This window comes from Orcinus orca, chromosome 21 (assembly GCF_937001465.1).
Source record: "Orcinus orca chromosome 21, mOrcOrc1.1, whole genome shotgun sequence".
NCBI lineage: Eukaryota > Metazoa > Chordata > Mammalia > Artiodactyla > Delphinidae > Orcinus > Orcinus orca.
Genome location: NC_064579.1, coordinates 11,958,183 through 11,982,154, shown reverse-complemented (window position 1 = coordinate 11,982,154; position 23,972 = coordinate 11,958,183). Strand labels below are relative to the sequence as shown.

At 40.6% G+C, this 23,972-nt stretch overlaps 1 protein-coding gene and 1 pseudogene across 7 annotated transcripts in view; one reads left to right on the top strand and one right to left on the bottom strand.

Moving 5' to 3' along the window:
* RBPMS (RNA binding protein, mRNA processing factor) overlaps positions 1-23,972 on the top strand; it is a 186,356-nt gene that overhangs the window by 89,467 nt on the left and 72,917 nt on the right. The window lies entirely within an intron of this gene.
* On the bottom strand, positions 1,698-3,233 carry LOC117195626 (geranylgeranyl pyrophosphate synthase-like; annotated as a pseudogene).

Below are 23,972 nucleotides of genomic sequence, written 5' to 3'. Positions count from 1 at the left end.
ACAGGTTCTTCTGACAGTTTGTGCGCGTCAGGACTTTTTATTGTAATATTTGTACAGCTTGTGGGTTAGATGAATTATTTCCACTAAACAAAACTTTTCACATACACGAGCATCCAGATGGCTTGTCTCAGCTCCCTGTTCACCAGGCACCATGTCAATATGTTTCTTATCAGTTTTAAAAATTTCTCCCTAAATTTCTCTTAGCTCAAAGTAGTTGAAGAGGCCCAATTACTGTGATCCCAGCTGGGACTTTTGGATGGGAAATATGCAGGGCTGCCAGATGAGATCATGAGTCTGATCTAGTGTTTATCTGTTAAATCTGTTTATAACTGCTTACTCTTGACTTGCAGTTTTAAAGCAGCCATTTAATGTCACTGGGTTGGGGACTATGCCCGTGTCAGTCTAGAGCCGCCATAATGCAGGGTTGTTGGACTCTCCTCTTTTTCTCAACGACGGCGTGCACTTTGGGGCTTGACAAACAGCTTATTCTGCCTAGCCCCCCTCCAAGAAATTTGAAATAGCCCCTTTTTTTTGCAGGGGAGGGAGTGCTATGCTCTGTTCTTTCTTGCAATTTGGGGTTGTTATAAAATCTCTCAAGGATGGTACGGCACATAATTTAAAAGTGGTTCCGAAAGAGCAAATGAAGGTGAACGTGAGGAATTTGCTGAATTCCCAATTAGAGTCTTTGCCTGAAGAAAAGTAGGTTATTTAGATCTACTAAGCATTCACATAGGAAAATAGGAAATAAAATGTTGGTAAAAGAAATCCTGAGGAAGTTTGAAGAAGGAAAAGTAGCTGGAAGTGTTAGCATCATCCTTTCCCCAAGGAAATTCTCAGGAAGAAGCACAGGTTCTCACACGTAAACCGGTCTGTATTCTAATGACAATTATATGTGGAGATCTCAAGTTTGCCCAGCTTTTCCCTAGGTAAAATAGTTCATCAGATATTACATGGCTGTGTGAAACTGCCCTCAGACTTTGCATTGTGGCCTTTCTTCAAGGATCTACTTGTTTAAACTTATCTAGACTCTCTTTATAAAATGCTATCTTGTATTGACTTTGCCCTTACTCCATGGTTCTTCAGGCATTTCGAAATGCTGAGAAGGTATTTGCCCCTGTTGTAAATGAAAGTAGAAAATACAGCTAGCGTTCGTGGTACCTGAAGTGCAAAGAATGAGTTATTTGCTAGGATTCCTGTCCGTAAGGAAGCCAAGCTAGTTTTAGAACCAAAGCTCTTGACTCCCTAGGCCGTGTACGTTACTGATCGTTCTGCAGTGCAGCACATTTTAGTGCCTTAAGTCGCTGTCTTTGTTGTAAAATTACTCTTCTACTCCTTAGTGAATGATCAAACCATCATAATGACAAGCGGCTATGGACCTCCCTTCAGCATTGGCTTTTATGTTTCTGGTTATCTACACAGATTTGAACTGTTGGTCCACAAAACTGAAACCCTTTGTCTTGCTGTGTAATTAGAATGCAGTAGAACATTTTAAAGCCTTGGGGAGGAGGGTAGGACTTAACCCCCTTAAAGTGGAATAGGTTATCTTGACAGGGCATTTGTTAATTATTCTATTCTTATTTCCTTACACATATATACAGCATTTCTTTCTTTATAATTAAATGCAAACTTTTCTTGCTGTTTCAGTAGACTTTAGTACTTATTACATGGAAACATTTTTTAAAATGAGAGAACCACAAATAGTCAAGGATTTTTTTGTACGTAAAAATAAGAAGAGGCAAGGAAAATAGAGTAAATCCTTCTAGGGTATGGAAAATATATCTAATGCATTATAAACGTGGGAATAGGATAAGAAATAAAACAATTCTAGTGAACATTAGGCTAGTCTAGAATCTTAAAAATAATAAAATCTGTCTAAAAAGGCTAATATTTATAAAAATAAACCATGAAATATATATATATATATATTTCTCCCCTCCGCCTCCCCGCCAAAGCTGAAGTCTTCTTTATTGACAGAATCAACAGAACACGCACGGCCGAGTTGGCCACAACGTCCCAACACAGCACATTCCAACATTCAAATTAGACTCATTTAAATGTGGCTCCTTTTGATTCCTTCACCTTGGTACTCTGATGATTATCTGTACGCAGGGATTCTATATTGAAACAACCTCACTCACGTCACCACTATCACTCAGTTTTTGGAGACTAACAGCTTGGTCCAAATTTTAAAAAAGGTAATAGGCTTAAAGACAAAAAAATAAAGTCAACTAACCTATCAGGCCTAATCAAGAATGACTTAATATTATTCACTCTCTTCTTTGAACATTTTCCTTAAGTGTTTTACTAGAGCTACTAGCTCAGGGTTCCCACCACATGCATCAGTTTGTTTATAGACTTTAGATTCAAGCTCTTTAAGAGTATTCCGAGTGTATTCAAAAGAACCTACGTTCTCAGAGAAAGATAATGTACACAGTATTTTTAAAGATCTACATTTTCGGTTCTCTGGCACAAGATACTGTGTACCTGGGTGCTTTCAAGCCTCGAGCAAATAGCATGAATAGTAGGGAATGAGAACTTTCCCTCTGTTAGATCTTCACAAAAGCTTTTGTTTTCACTATATTCTTGGGAGTGTAGATTAGCATAATCATCCCTGATTTGGAAAAAGAGCCCAAGTGTATTCAGTAGTGGCTTTAAATCTTCTTTGTAATCAGAGAACAACTGCATGAGACCTACTGCTAATCCAAATAGTCCACCTGTCTTTTGCAGCACCGTTGCTTTACATTCTTCTTCAGTGGGAGAAGTGTATCATCCCTGCAATAGATATCTAGGCCTTGTCCCTGATGGAGTTCTAAAAGCTGGCGGGTAAAAAGCTTTACTGCATCTGGGTGATCAAGGGTTAAGACTTTCTCTAAGCCAAGAAGATAGACATAATTGGCAGAATTGATGACAGATGGAATTCCATAGATGCTGTGTGCCACTGGAAAGCCACGTCGGAGTTTTGAGTTGTCCTCACTATCATCGATGAGTAAACTGGCATTATGCAACATTTCCGTCACTTCAATGATAATCTGTAGCTTGTCTTCTGGAACCTTTAGCCAATGATTAAACGCCTGTGAAAGTTTGGTTTTCACTTGTTTACCTGGTAACTGAAGTAAGTACTTGTAAGGTTCTAGAAGAATTCTTCGGGCTGTTTCTTGAGTATTCTTCATTGTTTTTTAATTTCAAAGCTGATGGTTCGAGGATGATATCACAATTTTCATGCTGGGGGTCCGGGAGTACCCAACATCAACTTCCCACCTTATAGTTCAGAACAAGGCTCCCCCGGATGCCTGCATGAATCCCTCCCCTCACTTCACCATAGAACTCTCTGCCCTCCTCACCTGGCAGCAACGCCGCATTACTCGGTGCAAGAAAATGCACCATCCCATGAACTATATTTTTAAGACTAGAATTTCTCTTCTAAAAATGTAGTGATAAATTTCAGCAGAAAACAATTTGAGAAAAATTAAGGGGTACCTTGAGTAACCCTGACATTGCATAAAAGGATGTAAGTTTTTGTTTTCTAGCCATAGTGGACAAGTTATTTATTTATTTATCTACCTACCTACCTACCTACCTACACCGGGTCTTCGTTGCAGCACATGGGCTCTTTAGTTGTGGCTTGCAGGATCTTTAGTTGTGGCGCGCAGGATCTAGTTCCCTGGCAGGGGATCGAACCTGGGCCCCCTGCATTGGGAGCATGGAGTCTTACCCACTGGACCACCAGGGAAGTCCCTAAAGATTAAGGTTTTAAAATTAAAAGATCCAGATAATTTCCCTGGGTAGAAAATTCCTAGTGTAAACCATTTTAATCTATTTTATTCTTTATTTGCCTGACACAAGATATCACTCAAAAATGAATGGATGAATAAACACACAGAACTTAAAGAGTATAGAAATGCATTATGGGAAATGAAAATAAGTTTAGATGGAAAAGAATTCACTCAAGCAGAAAGTTTATAACAAAGGAGCAAAAACAGGCAAAGTATAAAAGCGTTTCTGCACTTTCAAAAGTAGGAATAAAAATTAGAATTCACACATCATTATAATATAATTTTTAAATTTTTATTGGAGTATAGTTGATTTACAATGTTGTGTTAGTTTCTGCAGTAAAGCAAAGTGAATCAGTCATACATGTACATATATCCACTCTTTTTTCAATTCTTTTCCCATATAGGCCATTAGAGAGTATTGAGTAGAGTTTCCTGTGCTGTACAGTAGGTCCTTATTAGTTATCTATTTTATATATCATAGTGTGTACATGTCAATCCCAATCTCCCAATTTATCCCTCCCCCCTCCCCCTGGTAACTATAGCTTTGTTATCTACATCTGTGACTATTTCTGTTTTGTAAAAAGGTTCATTTGTACCATTTTTAAAGATTCCACATATAAGCGATATCATATGGTATTTGTCTTTGTCTGACTTACTTCACTTAGTATGACCATCTCTAGTTCCATCCATGTCGTTGCAAACATCATTATTTCATTCTTTTTAATGGCTGAGTAATATTCCATTGTCTATATGTACCGCATCTTCTTTATCCACTCCTCCGTTGCTGGATACTTAGGTTGCCTCCATGTCTTGGGTATTATAAATAGTGCTGCAGTGAACATTGGGGTATGTGTATCTTTTTAAATTATGGTTTTCTTCAGATATATGCCTAGGAGTGGGATTGCTGGATCATATGGTAGCTCTACTTTTAGTTTTTTAAGGAACCTCCATACTGTTCTCCATAGTGGCTGGTACTAATGTACATTCCCGCCAACAGTGTAGGAGGGTTCCCTTTTCTCCACACCCTCTCCTGCATTTATTGTTTGTAGACTTTTTTGACGATGGCCATTCTGACCAGTGTGAGGTGATACCTCATTGTAGTTTTGTTTTTCATTTCTTTAACTCTTAGCGATGTTGAGCATCTTTTCATGTGCCTCTCAGCCATCAGTATGTCTTCTTTGGAGAAATATCTATTTAGATCTTCTGCTCATTTTTTGATTGGGGTATTTGTTTTTTTGATATTGAGCTGCATGAGTTCTTTGTATATTTTGGAGGTTAATCCCTTGTTGGTTGCTTCGTTTGCAAATATTTTCTCCCATTCTGTGGGTTGTCTTTTCCTTTTGTTTATGGTTTCCTTTGCTGTGCAAAAGCTTTTAAGTTTCATTAGGTCCCATTTGTTTATTTTTGTTTTTATTTTCATTACTCCAGGAGGTGGATCAAAAAAGATCTTGCTGCAGTTTATGTCAGAGAATGTTCTGCCTATGTTTTCCTCTAAGAATTTTATAGTATTGGTCTTACATTTAGGTCTTTAATCCATTTTGAGTTTATTTTTGTGTGTGGTGTCAGAGAATGTTCTAATTTCATTCATTTATGTGTGGCTGTCCAGTTTTCCCAGCACCACTTATTGAAGAGACTGTCTTTTCTGCATTTGTATATTCTTGCCTTCTTTGTCATAGATTAGGTGACCATAGGCGCATGGGTTGATCTCTGGACTTTCTATCCTGTTCCATTGATCTATATTTCTGTTTTTGTGCCAGTCCCGTACTGTTTTGACTCCTGTAGCTTTGTAGTATAGTCTGAAGTCAGGGAGCCTGATTGCTCCAGCTCTATTTTTCTGTCTTAAGATTGCTTTGGCTATTCAGGGTCTTTTGTGTTTCCATACAAATTGTAAAATTTTTTGTTCTAATTTTGTGGAAAATGCTATTGGTAATTTGGTAGGGATTGCATTGAATCTGTAGATTGCCTTGGGTGCTATGGTCATTTTGGCAATATTGATTCTTCCAATCCAAGAACATGGTATATCTCTCCATCTTTTTGTGTCATCTTTGATTTCTTTCACCAGTATCTTACAGTGTTCTGAGTACAGGTCTTTTGCCTCCTTAGGTAGGTTCATTCCTAGGTATTTTTTTCTTTTTTGATGCGACGGTAAATGGGATTGTTACACTAATTTTTCATAGAATTTTGGTATTCATTTAGAAGGCCAATGTAATGTGCAAATAAAGGAAAATTGAATAGAAGGTGGGAAAAGACTGTTCACGGTTACAGGTCATAGATACACCTCAATGAACAAAGCAAACAGCCGCATTATGAAAGAGAATCTGCCTGTTTTCCACATCTTAGAATGCTGAATAAAGGAGAAACGGAAAGTCTTCTATATAGGCTTAGAAAAGTCCACGGTAAGATTTTGATCTTTGCCAGCCTCCACTCTGTCTTCTTGGTTTATCTGTGGGGCCTTTCACCAAATTCTAAAAACATACTTAACACAACCCTAAGAATGAATTCTAATTCACTGATATTAAAAGTATGGTGTGTATTTGATTTATTAGGGTGTTTTTTTGTATTTGTGCATAACATTAAATGTATACCTGTGAAAAAGTACTGAATCTCTACATTGCAGCTAAGGGGAGGGCAAGGAAAGTGTGTCTTCTTGGTAACCACTTATCATGTCTGAGGGGCTTTCTGGTCAAAAGCAGTGTCATAAATAAAGGTGTCAGTCAGACTGACCTGGCTCAAATCCAGATTTTGCCACTTACAAATCCAAAGTTGTTTTCTCCCGTTAAGACTGACAGTACCTATCACAAAAGGTGAGAGGATCAAATTAAATGAGATAGGTATTTTTAAAGCTATAGAACTCAGTAAATGGTAAAAATTCTGATAATTGATGGTGATGATGACTTACACAAGGAACTGGTTTTAATTCCTTAGGTCCCCTTTTCTACAGACTGATTTAAAAATAATTTCTGTAGAATCCCAAATTCTCCTGGGTTCAGAGTACTTTTTTTTTTTTCCCAGAGTACTTTTAAACATCGATTTGTATTATAGTATGATTAATGAAGTAGATTCATCAGTCCTTCCTTGGAGTTTTTTAGGGAAGCAGAGTGCAGAGTAACAGTGTTGTCCTTAATGTTCTCAAGTCTTCAAAATATTGTGAGCCCAACAAGCACACTCTCATCTCCCTTTTATCCTATTAAGCTAACCATGCTTGTCTTTCTCCATTTCCGGTTCCAGTTGAATCTGTTGCAAACCAAAGAACCCCACCTCAATTCTGTATAAACTAATTTATTTAACAGCCAGTGAGATTCTTTAAAGTTTTTTTGTCTAGGCAGCCTATTAGAGAGGGAGAAATTCAGCCTCTGCCTTGTCAGATCACCAGTAAGTGGCCTTGAGGTGATGCATGAAAGTGGAGGAAGAGTGCGGATTAAAGTTGCTCAGAGGCGAGATCTGTTTTGACGCTTTATTTTGGATCCCCGTGCAGCACAGGAAGTACTTTGCAGTGAACTTCCGAAGTTTGGACTTCACTGTTTACATTCTTTTCAACCAACTCTTGCTTAAGCCCCAAATTCTTGGTTGGAAAGAGCTCACAAGCCATTTGATGGTCTAAGCAAGAGTTTTTTTCAAAAAACAGGTTTAAGGAGCAAATGCTACCGTCCTCTTTTAATTTCTATATTTTTGCTGTATTCATCAGAGAACAGATTTCCCACCCATGGATCGATTTATCTGTAATGGTGTTAATAAGTGACTTTGAGGACCAAATAAGTAACTTATTGGTAAAGTTGGCACTCATTTTTATCCTCAGTAAAGTTGAGGATATAACATCATTGACTTTTAAAAATACTTTTAATCTTTAAATATAATGAAACCTTTCCTCTCTAAGGACTTGTCATTATCCTGATGTGTAGCTTAAAAATCAATAGCTAAGATGTACATGTTTCGCCTCCTCTCAGTATTTAACTTTAAGATTACCCTAAATATGGTTATACACGCGCAGTGTGGGACAGTCCTCTGGATCCTATTGGGATGAGGGATGTTCACTGCTGACAAACTGGAAAGCAGAAACAGGGCTGTAAAAATATACTTGGGGTCTATTGTGGGCTGTGTCTGATCTTTTTTTTTTTTTTTGGCTGCATTGGGCTTTCTCTAGTTGCAGCGAGCAGGGGCTACTCTTCGTTGCATTGCATGGGCTTCTCATTGCAGTGGCTTCTCTTGTTTCGGAGCACAGGTTCTAGGCGCACGGGTTCAGTAGTTGTGGCACATGGGCTTAGTTGCTTCACGGCATGTGGGATCTTCCTGGACCAGGGCTTGAACCCGTGTCCCCTGCATTAACAGGTGGATTCTTAACCACTGCACCACCAGGGAAGCCCTGTGTCTGATCTTTAAATGGAAGTCTTTTCAAAATGATTTTGGAACGTTTAGGCAACTGTCTTTTTTCAGTTATAGGGTTTGTTTATATCAGCACTGTTCTCCCCTCTTCCCTCCTTTTTTCTCCTACACCAGCCACTAATAAAGACTCAAAGGAAACTTTGCAGAATGATGCTTAAAGCACATACAGAAAGTTAAGGTGGGTGCTCAAATGATCTAACACACACTTTAGGTGAACCTGAAAGAAGAGTGTGTTAAATACATTCTCTTTTTCTGCCTACCTCACAAGTAGGACTTATTCTTCATATGCTTTTCTACGTAGGCACAGAAATAGTTGGTTTTTATAATTCTGAGACTGTTTACTTTGCAGAGTATTAATCATTCAGGGTATCTCAGAGTTCAGAAAGTACTTGAATAACACACAAACACACATATATCCACTGTCTTATTTTTCCTGACATGCACCTAATACGTGTTAGGTGCAGAAGCAGGTTGGTTTCCTTCTTTTCATTAATTAGAAAATTAGTGTGTAATTAGTATGATTATTCTTTGCCTTGAAGAGCTAACACCACCACTAAACTCTGGTCTCAACACCAGTAACCTTTTTATCTTTAAAGTACTAAGTCATCTATTAATGATACATTGGATGTGGAATTAGTAAGCATTTAGAGACACATCCTTTCCCAGTTTAATTCTGGGTTTTGTGATTTCCTCAAGCTGTATGAATACATGTGTGGCCATCACTAGGAAAAGAGATTTAAGCTTTTTTTTTTTTTTTTGCGGTACACGGGCCTCTCACTGTTGTGGCCTCTCCCATTGCAGAGCACAGGCTTCGGACGCGCAGGCTCAGCGGCCATGGCTCACGGGCCCAGCCGCTCCGCGGCATGTGGGATCTTCCCGGACCGGGGCATGAACCCGTGTCCCCTGCATCGGCAGGCGGACTCTCAACCACTGCGCCACCAGGGAAGCCCTAAGCTTTTTCTTTTAATAGTTGTAATTGATAGGAATTTGAACATAAACACCCTTGCTTTTCCATCAAATATACTATGTGACCAATTGTGTATATTTTCTAGACTGGCTGGTGTAGAAATATAGACTATGGCTAGCAATAGAGTGTGATTTCTTTTGTTAGTTTTATTGTTTAGTTTTCTTTTTTCTTCAGTGCCACACTTGCTGATTTAAGCTCACAATCTGGGCTTTACGGAGACAAACTACATACCCTAGAAATCATTTACACTGGCACAGCACGGTTTATCCCTTACATTTCTTCAGGCTGTCTCTTTAATCCCTGAAATTTTTGCTGTGACAGCCATAAGGTTGTGGACAAGTACAGGGAAGTACCTGGTTGAGGCAGAACCTCTTTGTTGATTTCTCAGATAAGTTAACCTCAAAATTCTGAGGTTCCTCTGGTGTTCAGTGGGGCAACAGACATCGGACTAGATGTCACAGACCAACATTAAGCAGATGTGGACCATCAAAAGTTTGTCTGTAGGTTTGCCCCATATCACCTCAAGATCTTCTCAAACACTTAAATGAAAACCATTGCCTAGAATCTGCTTTCTTTTAAGCTTTCATTGTGAGTGCTATTTGAGTGCCGTCATTTGGCAGATAGCAGGAGTGAAAGGCGGTCATTCAGCTATTACCTTTAACCCCAGGGGAAAGAGGAGATGCTCATGGTTGTAGTCTCTGTCCCAACAATGAGGTAGGAGAGAAAGAGGCTTGAGGACTAGACAGTAAAAGGGACTGCTGGCAGCACAAGTCACATTTGGCATTTGTGGGTTAAGGATTCCAAGAGACGCCTTTGTCCCTACCAGAACAGTTGACCCCCTGTTTACCTTCAGAGTCCTCAGGGTAAAAACGTTAACGTCGGGATTCTTGAATGAAAGAATACTATGTGCACTCTGTCCTATGTTTCTTTCCGTGTAATATTATCTATTTCAAAGTGTTGCTGTAAAATACTGCTTGAACGGGTAACTGACTGTGGGTGAAGTGGAGACATCCTCTTCCTAACATTGTCAGGGCCCAGCTCTCTCAGTCATCCTTTTCAGGACAGTTTGAGAGCATAGTGGCAGAAGTTCAAACGATCATGCCCTCTCGACCCTGTGGAAAATAAACTCCGTTTGACTCTGATTCTCTTGACATGTTCAAGATGGAGTTTATAGCTTCTTCAAAGGCCCTGTCATGACTTTATAGTTGTCCTATACAAAGCAGATTCTTCCCGGGCATGGTTACGTACACAGGGGGTGGCTGCCTAACAGAAAGTGTGCTTTAGTGGAAAAGAAAGACATTGAGCTGTGGTGAATGGTCAGGTCACCAGATACGGAGACCCAGATATCTCCGAATTAGGTACTTTTACCTAATTCTCCTCCATAGTGGGTCCCGTCTCTGGAGTTACCACCCAGTCTCCCAAGAGCTACTCAGACTGTGAGAACATCGCAATAGAAATGGGCAAGAGAAGCAGGACACACATCTGTTCCCTGTGGGGGAGATGAAACCAGGTAGAATAAAAGAATTCTTTGAACCTGTACAGCACCATCTCCTCAAAACAGCAGCTCAGGTATCCCGCTTTCTGCAGTTGGAGGAAACCTCATAGTTGAGCATGAATCACATCCTTCTCTTTTCCAAGTGGTAGAAGCACCTTTCCAGAAAGTCCAAAGGCAAAGAAACCCCTATGAGTCCACGTCAGGAGGAACAGCTCTTTAGTTGGCCACAGGAATGTTTCATAGGCCAGCATTAATCTAACCATTTTTTCTTACAATCAACCCTATGAGGTACGGACTGTTATTCCCAGTTTACAGATGAGGAGACTGAGGCACAGAAAAAGGTTAAATAAACATACCCAGGATCGGTGGTGGAGGTAGATATGAATGCCCACACAGTTGCCACATTTTAAGCCTCTTTTTGGGGGGGAGGTTCCACCCAAAATTGGTTGTGCCCTTGAGTGGGGTATCTCCCTTATAGTTGTCACTTGAATTCACTGCCACTGATGGTGCCTCTGGAGAAGCTGTTTTCCTGCTTCTCTCACCAGTAATTGGAAGGGGATCCACCAAGACCATTTTCTTTTTGTTTTTTTCTAGTCCTGGATTAGGGGAGTGGGGTGGTCAGAAACAGTTTCCCTCATTTTGTTCTTGGGTCAGATCTGTCCTAACGGTAACCGCTTTGTAGGTTTTACCTTAAGAGTGTGGCTTAGTGTTGCGAGGGTATGAATTTGAGTTCTACAGTTTGTTCACATGAAAATGAAGCCCCTTGGAAGTGTATTTTACAAGTGGCCGTGTCACTAAGAAATATAAAAATTCTTTTATTCCAGGCTCAGGTTGGCTAGTGAGGAATGAGAATGGGTTTCTCTATCACAGCCAAGCTGATTCCATTATAACACTCACCTGAGCTTGCTCCACAGTATTATCGGAGGAGGAATTACGTAGGCTTCAAATCAAGGGTAAGCCTCTGGAGACATTTTAGGGTAGACGTGGATATCCCTTTCACTAAAAATTTCCAAACAAGATAAAGTTTCATTGTATTTTATGGAACATCTACGAATTTTTTTTTAATTCAAGGGGTTAAAAACGAGGGGCTATAAGACATTTAGAAACCTAATACTTATTGGAAGACTTTTAAATTAGTCAGTGGAGCAGGAATTGTACCTGGACTTACAGCCCAGCTCCAACTCACATAGCCACATAAGCCCAGAGAGCCCTTTGGAAAGGGGTCTCTTTGTTAAAGTATGATCTAGATACGTTACCAATGGAGAGGGACACCTTCTTTCCAAATGACTCTGCTTAGGCGAGGAGGAGTGAGTAGTAAATCAGATTATTCTAGGTAAATCCAGGGCAAACATTCTGAGGTAGTTCGATTAAGAAAAAGAACAAGGCGTAACTGGTCTGATAGTTTCTCAACGGACAATGACCCAGTAGCACAAGCTGTTGTATTAACAGTACTGATATTTCTGCAAGCAATGCCCTTATTTAGGAATAACATGAAATATGGTTTACATCTGATGGATTCTTCTCCTCACTCGTTCATTTTCTGTTGGAACTCACGTCTATCTAAATTTTAGCACAGTGGAAACTGAACAACAACGTCCATTATTATGTGAAAATAATGTAGTCTTTGGAATATAAGGAACTTCACAGAGCTGTAATGTACACACACGATCAACAGGAATGAAAATTAAACTCCGATCTTTATCCTACCAGTAGTTAACTGGGAATTTAGGCAGATTACGTGACTTGTCTCCATGTTCATTTCTTCATGTATGTTGGGGAGCGTACGGCACTTTGGATGAGGCAGCTCTTATATCGTATGGGACTACCCTGCCCGTTGTAGGAGTTTAACATCCTTATTATTTTCTGCCCACTGAGTGCTCTCATACATTTCCAAATATCCCTCAGGAGTGTGCAGGATAGTGGGGGTAGGAGACAGGTGCAGTGAGGAACGCTACACATGGTTGAAAACTACTAGGTTAGGAGGTCTCCCCCCAATTTTCTTTTCTTATCTTCTCTTTATGTATAACATACAGCTCTTCCCTGAACTTCCCTCCACACTGCTGTCTGTGAATGAGCCCCATCCACTCCATAGTAACAGGTTACCCAGGTGTGTGTTTCTATTTGGCCTGTCATTGAGCCATTTTAAGGCCCTGACTGAATGTAACAGTTGTTTTCAGAATCCTGGGGAAACGTCTGCATGTACCTCGCCTAGAGTCTGTTTCTAATTCTATTGAATGTTTTATGCTGCCTTTAGAAGAGAAAGCTGAATGGATTCAGAAAACTGTAAATATATTTTTTGGTCCCCTGAGACGTCAGAATATCTCTGAAGTACGTATTTACTTCCTCTGAGTTTCTGATGGAAGTGACATGTCTATCAATAATTTTCAGAAAACAGTTAATATTTCCAACTTCTTTTTAACTCTAAAAGGTAAATGTTAATTCTTTCGGCTTCATTCCCTTTTATAGGTTGAATGATTTGTGGCCCCCAGGTTATTTCCTTTCCTTGTGACCAAAATGCTGTTTGAAAATAGAAGGCTTTTATTTTCAGTCCTCTTTACAAAATGTTTTAAAATTTAACAAGCATAGAGAAATGGACATCGAAGCCACGTTGAGACGCCACTTCACACCTACTAGGATGGCGAAGATAAAGACAGGCAATAACAGGCATTGGTGAGGATGTGAAAAAATTGGGATCCTCATACACTGATAGTCGGATTGAAATGGTGTAGCTCCTTCAGAAAACAGTTTCACAGTTCTTCAAAAAAGTTAACATAGGGGCTTCCCTGGTGGCGCAGTGGTTGAGAGTCCGCCTGCCGATGCAGGGGACGTGGGTTCGTGCCCCGGTCCGGGAGGATCCCACATGCCGCGGAGCGGTTGGGCTCGTGAGTCATGGCCGGTGAGCCTGCGCGTCCGGAGCCTGTGCTCCGCAACGGGAGAGGCCACAGCAGTGAGAGGCCCGCGTACCACAAAAAAAAAAAAAAGTTAACATAGAGTTACTATATGCTGCAGCAGTTCTTCTAGAGAATTGAAAACATATATCCACACAAAAACGTGTACACAGTGTTCATAGCAGCCAAAAAAGTGACAACAACCCAATGTCCAACTGATGAAAGGATAAACACAATGTGGTATGTTTGTACAGTAGAATATTATTCAGCAGTAAACAGTGGATGAACCTTGGAAACATTCTGATTAAAAGAAACCAGTGTGACAAAAGACCTCATGTTGTATGATTCCGTTTATAGGAAATATCCAACATGAATAGGTACTTTCTCAGAGACTGAAAGTAGATTAGTGGTTGGGGGAGGGGAGTGAGTGAAGAGGGAGAGGGAGGAATGAGCAGTGAGTGCGAATGGGTGCAGTTTCCTTCTGGGGTGATGAAAACGTTCCAAAGATGTATTGTGGTGATGGTTGCACAACTCTGTGACTGTACTAAAAATCATGACATTTAATGCAAAAGAGTGAATTTTATGGTATGTGAATTATTTTTAGTAACAGCTGTATGAAGTATATCTATAATAGCAGAAACTATTCCAGAAACTTTAAAAATAAGAGCGTTGAATTTTTAGTTAAGTCAACGTTAAATAGAAACTTAAGTCATAAATAAGAGACCTCAGTGTTTGGTCACTTAGCAAGAAAGGACTTAAATACATTTTTGTGCTTGAATGAAAAATCTTTTGAATGTAGCATAGTGTAATTGTTCCATCTCCAACCTCTGAATACCTTGCCTGTATCTTCCCCCACATACTATTATGACTGGAAATCTTTTGAGTACAATGCGTACAAGAATAAGTCATAAGAATCATTTTCTCTCATTTATTTATTAGCTTGTTCTAGTCAGCAGTAGGGGAAGGAAGTAATTTATTAGCTTGTTCTAGTCAACTGAAGTGGAGGGAACTGGTGTTGGAGCACTAAGGGTTAGTTTATGAGGACGCCATCTTGGTTTCTCAGTTGCTGAGAAACTGGGTAGTTGTTTGCTAAAGCTCAACCAAGTCATGATCTCGGTGAGTTGGAATATAAGTGCTTTGCAAAATCCCCACAGCCTCAGTAGAGTGTGCCTTTCTCTTTAGTTACTCCTGAGAACTGATTTAATTCTCCCCTCCCTATGGATCTTGTTTTATGTACTACTGTTTACGGAAGTCAGCAGTGTTGGTTCAACTTTTCTGTAGAATGCTTGATGATTCTGATAATTTAGAAGGAAATCACTTTACCACCCCACCCCCTGATCCCACTATGCTCTCTGATTTCTTCTGCCTTGTAGGACGATAATCATGCCTCAGTAATAGAAAGGTCAGTGGGCACCAGGTATATCAGCTACCACCTGGTGGAGCTCCGAGTCTTGGTGGTTTTGACAGCAGTTTTTGAAGCAGCCCTGGAGATTTACCAGGGTCTCTGTTTGAGTAAACCTGAAGAGGCATATCAGAACTCCAGCCCTCAGATGACCTGGGCTTTAGTACCAGAAACCGAGATAAGGCTGGTGGTGTGGAGCAGGGAGATAGGATCCCGACACTGAGATTATTACAAGATCAGAGGGGTGTTAGTACTAAGTTGGACCTTGATTTGAGCTCCTTATTTCCTGGACACAAGATGGGGGGTTTCATTAACCTCATCTGTAAAGGTTAAAGGAAGTCCTGAAGGCTAGGGAAGAACCGAGCAGACTATTACAAAAGAAATACTAGGATTTTCCTACACCGGGATACTGTTGTACAACATACATAGTTTCTGGTGACAAATGACTCTCATTCTGTATTAGAAAGTCCGAATGAATTGGTTAAAACCTATAACCTGAATGAGGAACATTATTTCTCCCCTTCAGCACAGACACCTGGCTGGGCAGGGCTTTCTGGATACTCCACATTCCCTACAGCAGCAGTGGGTATTCGTTTGGAGTGGGGTATAGACTAAAGGGCAGTAAGAAGCTTGTTAGACTCAACGAGGAATCTCAGCAAGCACGAAGTTGACTCTTAGGAGATTGCTGCTACTTCACTATTTTTATTCTACACACAAGAAGGTAGTTTTATCTGGTTCAGTACCGAAGCCTCAGATCCACTGGATTACTGGGTCAGAATGGGGTGTGTGTGTGAAACACCAGGAGATTCTGATAGGAAATGACCTTAGCTCTAGAAGAAATGGGTCACTTGCGGCTGTGTCTCAGAGGAGAGCAGAGTCCACCGGCGGTGGAGTGAACAGTAGGGGCAACCTGTTGCTTTCCAGTAGAGTTTCATGTAATTCACCCGAATGGAATAGTATTCTAAACATTTGAATTTGCGCATATCGGGACACTGTGAAGGCGATTGGCCCAGGACTCAACAGGAAAAGCCTGGGCATCAACCCAGGTTCATTCAGGCCTCGAACTTAACTGAACCTTTATAGCAATATTTATTACAGCAATTTTAGCCCCAATTGTCTTTACCTCTTCCCACCCCCCCCTTTTTTTTTTAACATTTCGACATTTCAATTAGAAATTGAAAATTAATTAGAAAATTAAGTTCAATAAACAACATTGAAAACCTTGGTTATTTAGAAACTTCCTTCAAAAGATTGGGTGTCTCAGGAAGTCACAGCAGGTTGGGGGGATGTTAAAATTCTGAGTCCTCAGCCTTTTAGGCAACATACGTAAAATTATTCATAAATTCATAACCAGAAATTTAGAAATGGGTAAAAGATGAGTGGGTTGATGAATCAACTTTAACTTTTCAAGTGGTAAAACAGTTTTACCTGCTATGAATATACAGAGAGAGAGAAAGTGAAGACAGCAGAATGCGGGGAGACCCCAAACAATGCAGATACAAACAAATGAATCTATTTCAAGTGAATAATACAACCACGGTGAAGTTGGGAAGAATGGGGAGAGCTGACCCAAATAATTCTTGAATGTACATGTCGGTTATATACTTTCAGGCCTAAGACAAAAAGAACTTTATATACTGACCTGTAGTTAATAGGTTTCCTTTTTATGTTGATATTGTTTAGCGATTATGAAACTTCATTCCCGTGTTGAGCGAATAAGTAAATGTATAGTGGATAATGAGAGCTAGGATTCAGAAGGAGTTATTGATACAAATGTGGAGAGGGAAGGCTAGAATTAACCTAATGGTGTTGGATTGGAATTGGAGGTATCAGTACTAACTTATGATTTTAATATATCTAAATAGATGTAGAGAAATAGATACGGATGTGAAAGCATGTGTGTGTTTCCGTATAAATCTGGGACAATTTGAGCACCGAAACAAATAATAGTAATAAATTATAAATCATAAAATAAGGTATGAATCGTACTGATGTGTGAGTGAATGAATGAACAAACGAATGTAGAAAGGAATAAATAATAAACAGGGCCAAAGGGTAAGCTTTTCCTTAGAGTAGAAGACTAATGAATATGAAAGGAATGATAGGATTAGAAAAAAATCATTATTTGACAATCACAACAGTAAAGATTGCTTCAGGTAAGAATTATCAATAGATGTTAAAACAATAGATCAATAGATGTTAAAATTTGAGAAACAAAATATTTAGTCTCAAAGTTATCTCCCTATGAGATACTTACTAGTTAAAAAGAGAAAAAATAGTAACCTCACAGTGGAGAAACTTGGCAAGTGATCAAAGTTATTATCACTAGTAATGAGACAAAAACGACATCATGTGTCTCCTGATACGATGCACTGAGAATGACACTTCTGTGATACTCCTGCCAAAAATGTATAACCTTAATTTAATCAAGAAACAAATCAGATAAACCCAAACTGAGGGACAGTCTACAAAAAAAATAGCCTGTACTCTTCCAAAATGTCAAGGTCACGGAAGACAAGGACTGAGGGAAATATTCTGGGAGACTAAAGAGATGACAACTAAATGCTATGTATGCCTCTGGATTAGATCCTGAATCAGCAGCACAAAGAGATGTCCTTGCTTTTAGGAAGCCAAACTGTAAAGGGTAAGGGGTATATAGTGCTTTCAACATATTCTTAAAACAGTTCAGGGAGGACAAAGGTGTATGGGGAAATCTAGGCAAAGGGTACACAGGAATTCTTTGTACTATGTGTGCAACTTTTCCATAAATATGAAATTATTTCAAAGTAAGTATTTTTTAAGAACTAAGCAGAAAGCACCAGCATATCTGGTTGAGTGCTGTCTGCCAGGATATCTGTTACTGTTAGTTATGCTCTGGCTCTGCTAGTGCTCCACAGGAACCCTTTTATTCCCGCTCTCTCCCTCTTCTTTCTTCTTTTAACCTGTGTCAGATCCTGTAAATTATAACTTTATAAATTATACATATTTGTAATAAATTCAAACGATACAAAATCATACAGACTAGAAATCCCCTCCCCACCCTGACATTGCCACCAAAGTTACCACTATTAACGGGGTGGTTGTCCCATTGTAAACATTCCTGGGTTCACACACTCGTACATACACAAAGCCTCCTCCTTCTAAGGCTACTAAACATTGTTGAGCATCTTTTTCTTTTTTAAACCTCATATTGCCATGACATCTTTCTCAGTAAATATACATATTTTTGCCTCATTCTTTCCCTTTTTTCCCCCTCTAAATGAATGCTTCCTTTGTCTCTAAAACTAGTTGTCAAGGGCTGATAAACCCACTTACTTTAATGGTAGAACCGTTTGTAAAGACACTGGGCTATCGCTCACAGATTTGAAGGATGTACCGAATAAACAAGACTCCATCCGGCATTAGGACAGCACTGAAGACCTCAGTGACAGGAGTTTAGAGACCTTTTCTCTAGTGGGAGACTGTTAGGGTAACTCAGCTCCAGCCACCTCCATTTTCTGTATTTTTATACTCAAGGTTGAAATCCTCAGAAGAAAAAACATGTTTGGTCACTGACGGCCACATCTGTCTGTCCCTTAACTAGTCAGCTGTCACTAGGGGAGTGAGGGCACAGAACCTGGATGTTGGCTTCTGGGCGCTTCCCAGAAAAGAGCCAGCAGAGCAGTTATCCCAATCAACCTCTTTCCAGGGCTGTTTGAACTGCTGCGCGTCTGGTGTGTTCCAGTCTGTTTAAGTCCAGCTGCCCTTCCACCACTGGAGTTATCCTCCACTGCAGCGATTCTCAGATGTGGTCCCTACACAAGCAGTGTCAGCATCAGCCTGGCAACTTGTTACAAATGCAGATTCTCAAGTCCCATCCAGGACCTACTTAATCAGAAACTGGAGGCGCAGGTTCAGCACTCTGTGTCTAGGAAGTCTTCCAGATGATTCTGATACGTGCTAACATTTGAGGATCACGCTCTACTACATAAATCTGATCATAATATTTCCCGAGTTAAAAAAAATTTTAGCAGCTCAGCCATGCAGATACTCCAGAGTCCTTACTCATGACCTGAAAGTTCCTCGTGATCTCATCCCAGTGCTTATGCAGTCTTACACACACACACACACACACACCCCCACCCCCACCCCCACACCCACACCCACACACACACCCTCTTCACATCCTGTCATACAGAACTTTGCTGAGCTCTTTCCTGGACTACCACCTGGTAAATTTCTGCTCTTCTGTCACTTCCTCTGTGTTGCCTTCCTGGTCCCCAATCACTCAGGGCCGTGGCTCTGTTTCCCATGGAGTCCTAGACATTGTGTTGGTTTGTTTATCTAACCATCAGTGTACCTGTACAGCTCCCTCACCAGAGCCTGAGATCTGAACTCCTCAAGGCAGGGACTTATTTTCACTGATCCTTGTGTCTCTAGTACATGACAAACGTTATGTGCTTGGTTGAATCTGTTCTGTTTTTACTTTTTATTATGAAATTTCAAGCATACCAAAAGGTAGAGAGCATAGTAATGAACATCCATTAATCCATCAGAATTTACCAACTTAACATTTTGCTGCATTTGCTTCCATTTTTTTCTAAGTATTCTAAAGTAAATACCTGATGTTATGACATTTTGTTATTATATCTTCTTTGTATTTCAGTACAAAAACTAAAGACATTTTCCTACATTACCCTTTTATCACACCTAATAAAATGGACAATTCCCAGATATCACATAATGCCCATTCAGTATTCAGCTTTCTTCATTTTCCCACGAGAGGTCTTTTATATCTGGTTGTTCAATCAAGGACCACACATTGCATATGAGGGTAGGCCTCTAAAGGTTTTTTTTTTTTTTTTTTTTGCATTACGCGGGCCTCTCACTGCTGTGGCCTCTCCTGTTGCGGAGCACAGGCTCCGGATGCGCAGGCTCAGTGGCCATGGCTCATGGGCCCAGCCGCTCCGCGGCACGTGGGATCTTCCCAGACCGGGGCACGAACCCGTGTCCCCTGCATCGGCAGGCGGACTCTCAACCACTGCGCCACCAGGGAAGCCCTAAGGGTATTTTAATTATTCTAGAATAGCCCTTCTCTCTCTTTTTTTCCCCCATTATTCAATGAATAAACTCCTGACTAATATTTCCACTCTTGTGGCATGACATTAATACCAGGGACACTACTAAGGGCTTGGGATGGTCTTGAACCTTTATGTTCAGCATAATCCTATGACTCCAAATCCACGATTTGCAGCCAATAAATCTTTTCCAGCACAGCCTATGTGCATAAGAAGCCAGTATCACCACAGCTAGAGCAACAGGAGAGCTACTTGGGATCTGAGCTTTGCAGCACATTTAATTAATAGCTTCTCCATTTTGTCTTCCAGAAAGTCACTGAAAGAGCTGCAGTTCCTTTACAGTGACTCTCTACATTCCTGTAGGCTTGGGTCTTCAGGATTTGGTGATTTCCTTTTACCTTGCCCATTTCCTTGTGTTTTATTATAGACTAGCTCTTGCCTTATCCTTCTAGGACGCCGGCCTTTGATGTAGTTTGTAGAGCACTAAAATGGCATTTTAAAGCTCTGTAACTTGCTGAGAATCTTAATTCAATTTAAATAGAAGCACAAATTTGCATTGAGGGGTCTAGGTCTACAATTCAGAAAATTCTCTTTTTCAAGATTTTCTGTTTACAGAGAGTTCTTAAGCTTTAATTTTAGGAGACAGAGGAGGAGGAAAAAAGAGGATTTTAAAAACTTCCCTCCACAGAATCCTAAATGCAATAATATACTCTGTTTGAGTTTAGAGCATTACAGTATGCAAATGCAGGGTTTGAATTTTCCTTCACGCCTCTGATTGCTCTCTGTAGCTTTTGAGATTGAACTGTTAGGACTTCCAGTAATCCCATGTATCAACCAAGGTGGTTGAATAAAAGTGTTCCTATGGGCTGAGTCACTTGCAGCGAGGGAACAGGTGGGGCTGGGGATGAGGCTGGTGGAGAATAGGAGAGTTACCTGGACGAGACTGTAGAAAGTTCAGAAAGAGTACTGTGAGGTATTTTAGGAACTACGGTGCAGGAAAGAAAACCGTGTCATTAAGGTATCTCAGCTCTGGCTGCCATAACAAAATACCACAGATAGGGTGGCATCAACATTAATTCTCTCCGTTCTGGAGGCTAGAAAGTCCAAGATCAAGTTGCCAGCAGATTCAGTATCTGCTGAGGACCCTCCTTCTGGTTTGTGCCGATTCCACCTTCTCACTGTTTTCTCACGTGGCCTTTCCTTGGTGTGTGCTCCTGGAGAGAGAGGTCTCCGGAGTCCCTTCCTCTTCTCCCAAGGGCGCTAATCCCTTCGTAGGGGCCCTACCTCCGAATGCCATCACATTGAGAGTTAGGGCTTCAACATGGATTTGGGGAGGACACCAACATTCAGTCTGTGACACATAAGCATGTGGGTTTGCTACTGCCCTGATGTACTCTTAGGTACAGTAGGCTACTAAGGATACTTTCTATCTCCCAGAGTTTGCCCTGGGTAGGGAGTTTAGCCTTTGTAGATCACAGTGAACCTGTGTTGCTTTGGTCACAGTGTTCTAGGCCATCTTGGAGAGACTATTGGCTGTTCCTATAGCCAGTCAGATTGGGTTGCTTCTAAGTAACTTCTCAAACTGATATCATGCTGATATCTAGAAACTGTCCTTTTTAGACACCAAGGAAATAAGACACCATTTACAATTGCAAGAGAAATGTTTTCTGTTCACTTACCAGAAGGGTTTTGGTGAATTATGAGCAAGAGAGGAAAAAGTTGATTTTGAAAGGCACGGATTCCCCCTTTGATTTAGTAGTAATCTTATCCTGACAGCCTTTAATGAGAAGTCACTGTGGCCAGAGAATAATCTTATTGGGCTTTAATTAAAAGCACAAGGGGATTTGTTTGTTTTGTTTTGTTTTCATGTCTCCTTCCTATCTGTCTCCCTCTTTTTCCTTTTTCTCCCCTCATTCTTCCTCTTCACTTCCATGTTCTCCCAACCCCCGCCCCACTCTGCCTCCTCTTCTTCATCCTTTAACATTTAAAATGTTTTTGGCTTGGCTGGTCCCTCTGGATAGAAACTGAGCTGAGCAGGATATTGATTACCAAATATGGTGTTGCTGCTAAAGATGTTAGAGGAATGTGACTTGTGTTCTAAGCCTCCGGCCTCTGAATAAGTTGCCAAACAAATTAGGTCATTTTAACTTCTGAGCTTTTTTTTTTTTTTTAATAAAGAGCTGGAACTTTGATTTGGAACATCATGGTGGTGTTATTTTAGCTCACACAGGGAGGAGGGGTATGAAGACGGGGGGGTGGGGAGTAGAGGAGACTCAGTTAAGCATGTTTTAGGACCTGAGTCACGAGACCAGGTTGTGTAAGAGGCAAGCACGTTGTGTGGAGCCTCGATGAACAGCTCTCGCACATCAGTGAAAGAGCTGAGGCGTAGACTGCAGATGTCCGGCCCCATTCTCTGAGACTAGAAACTCCAGAGGACCCCTGACGGGTCCCAGGATACTCTTCTCATGTTACCCACGCTGCTCACGGGGATGGGGGCTCAGGGCTATTAGGAAATCTGCTGCTTCGCAGGAAGGATGGGGGAGTTAAGTGCCAAGGAGGACGCTTGGACACACTTGGAAATTGATAGCAAGTTGCTTCTCTGTGTAGTTGGATGGGGTGGGATAAGAATAAGCAAGTCCTTCCACAGCATACCTTTAAATGACAGCGGGGACTGTGCTGTCTCCCAGCAAAGGCCACAGCTCTTCAGATCCGTATTTGGAAATATTCACTCTGTTGTTGATAGCAGCTTTGATAGAGTGAAATGCTCGTAGTGGAAGTGAATGGAAGCAAACACTGCTCCAGGGTGCTGCTTTGTCTTTTTCCCCTTATGTACATTTTTCTCAAGATTAATACTGAGGTTTCTCAAATTAAAACGAAAACTGAGACCAGTTAAAGAAAGAATTTCTTTTTATATTTCATATACCTGGCACCCCCTTTTCACTTTTCGTCATTGGTTAGGGCTGCACCAGAGGATTCCTTTTCTTCTTGTCCACCCGCACCTGTTTGCCCCTTCAGTTGGAAATTTCACCCACTCCAGGACATCAGTGGGTCATGGCTCTGTGGCTGTAGTTGTGCCTCCCTGAGGGCCTCGCTTTCCTTCGCTTCCTGCCCCCTAATCCCCTTATTTCTCTTATTGCCACTCCCATCAAGTCACAGCCTCTTCCTCCCATCTTTGGAGCTGAGCCTGAGAAGTTCAGAGTTGTTCATCCTGGTCTACAGAGTTAGAGACTCTTACTAATTTCTTGTGGAAATTGCTCTTGTCTTCAAGCTAATAAAAAGAAGAAAGGGGCTTTGGGGCACTCAGGCCCACGTGAGTGCTAACCTGAGAACCTGTGTTCTTAAGATATTCATTTTCAGAACTTCACTCCTTTTTCAGAACATGCCATACAAACAAACATGGTACCTAAGTCTGTTCTGAATGCACGTTTATGCACCATACTATACTGGGGTGTCTTTTGATACTGTTGTTGGGGTCCAGAATCCTAGCATTGGACATAAATATCATGAGATTATTCGTTATGCTCAGTAGTAGAGGCATTCTTAAATGGTGGGAGGGTTTCAAATAGTTTTATCTTGTCCTAAATCTTGTACTTTATAGTGTTTGTGACTTATTTTATTGAATATATTTGGTTTAGGTAAACTGCAATAATAGGGTTAAAGGTAATTGAAATTACTACCCTCTCTTTGGCCCATATAATCTGTGGTCTGTCTATCCATGTAGCTAGTAAGCCAGCTATAATCAAAATCAGGACCATACCACATCAAGACATTCATATGAATTTATAAGCTAAATTAAGTAATACTAGTTATATTGAAGTCTTAAAACTGTTTAGTTCCTGTCTACTTAGTAACTCAGAGTACATGTATCACCAGTATGAAAGCTCTCCAGTTAGAAAGGGATGGGAATTTTCCCCCTCTAGAGGTGATGAAACTAAGGCATTGAAGAATTAACATTGTTTTAAACACTGGTCAAAGCCTTGCCTCTTACGATTTCAGGTGTTAGACTTTTC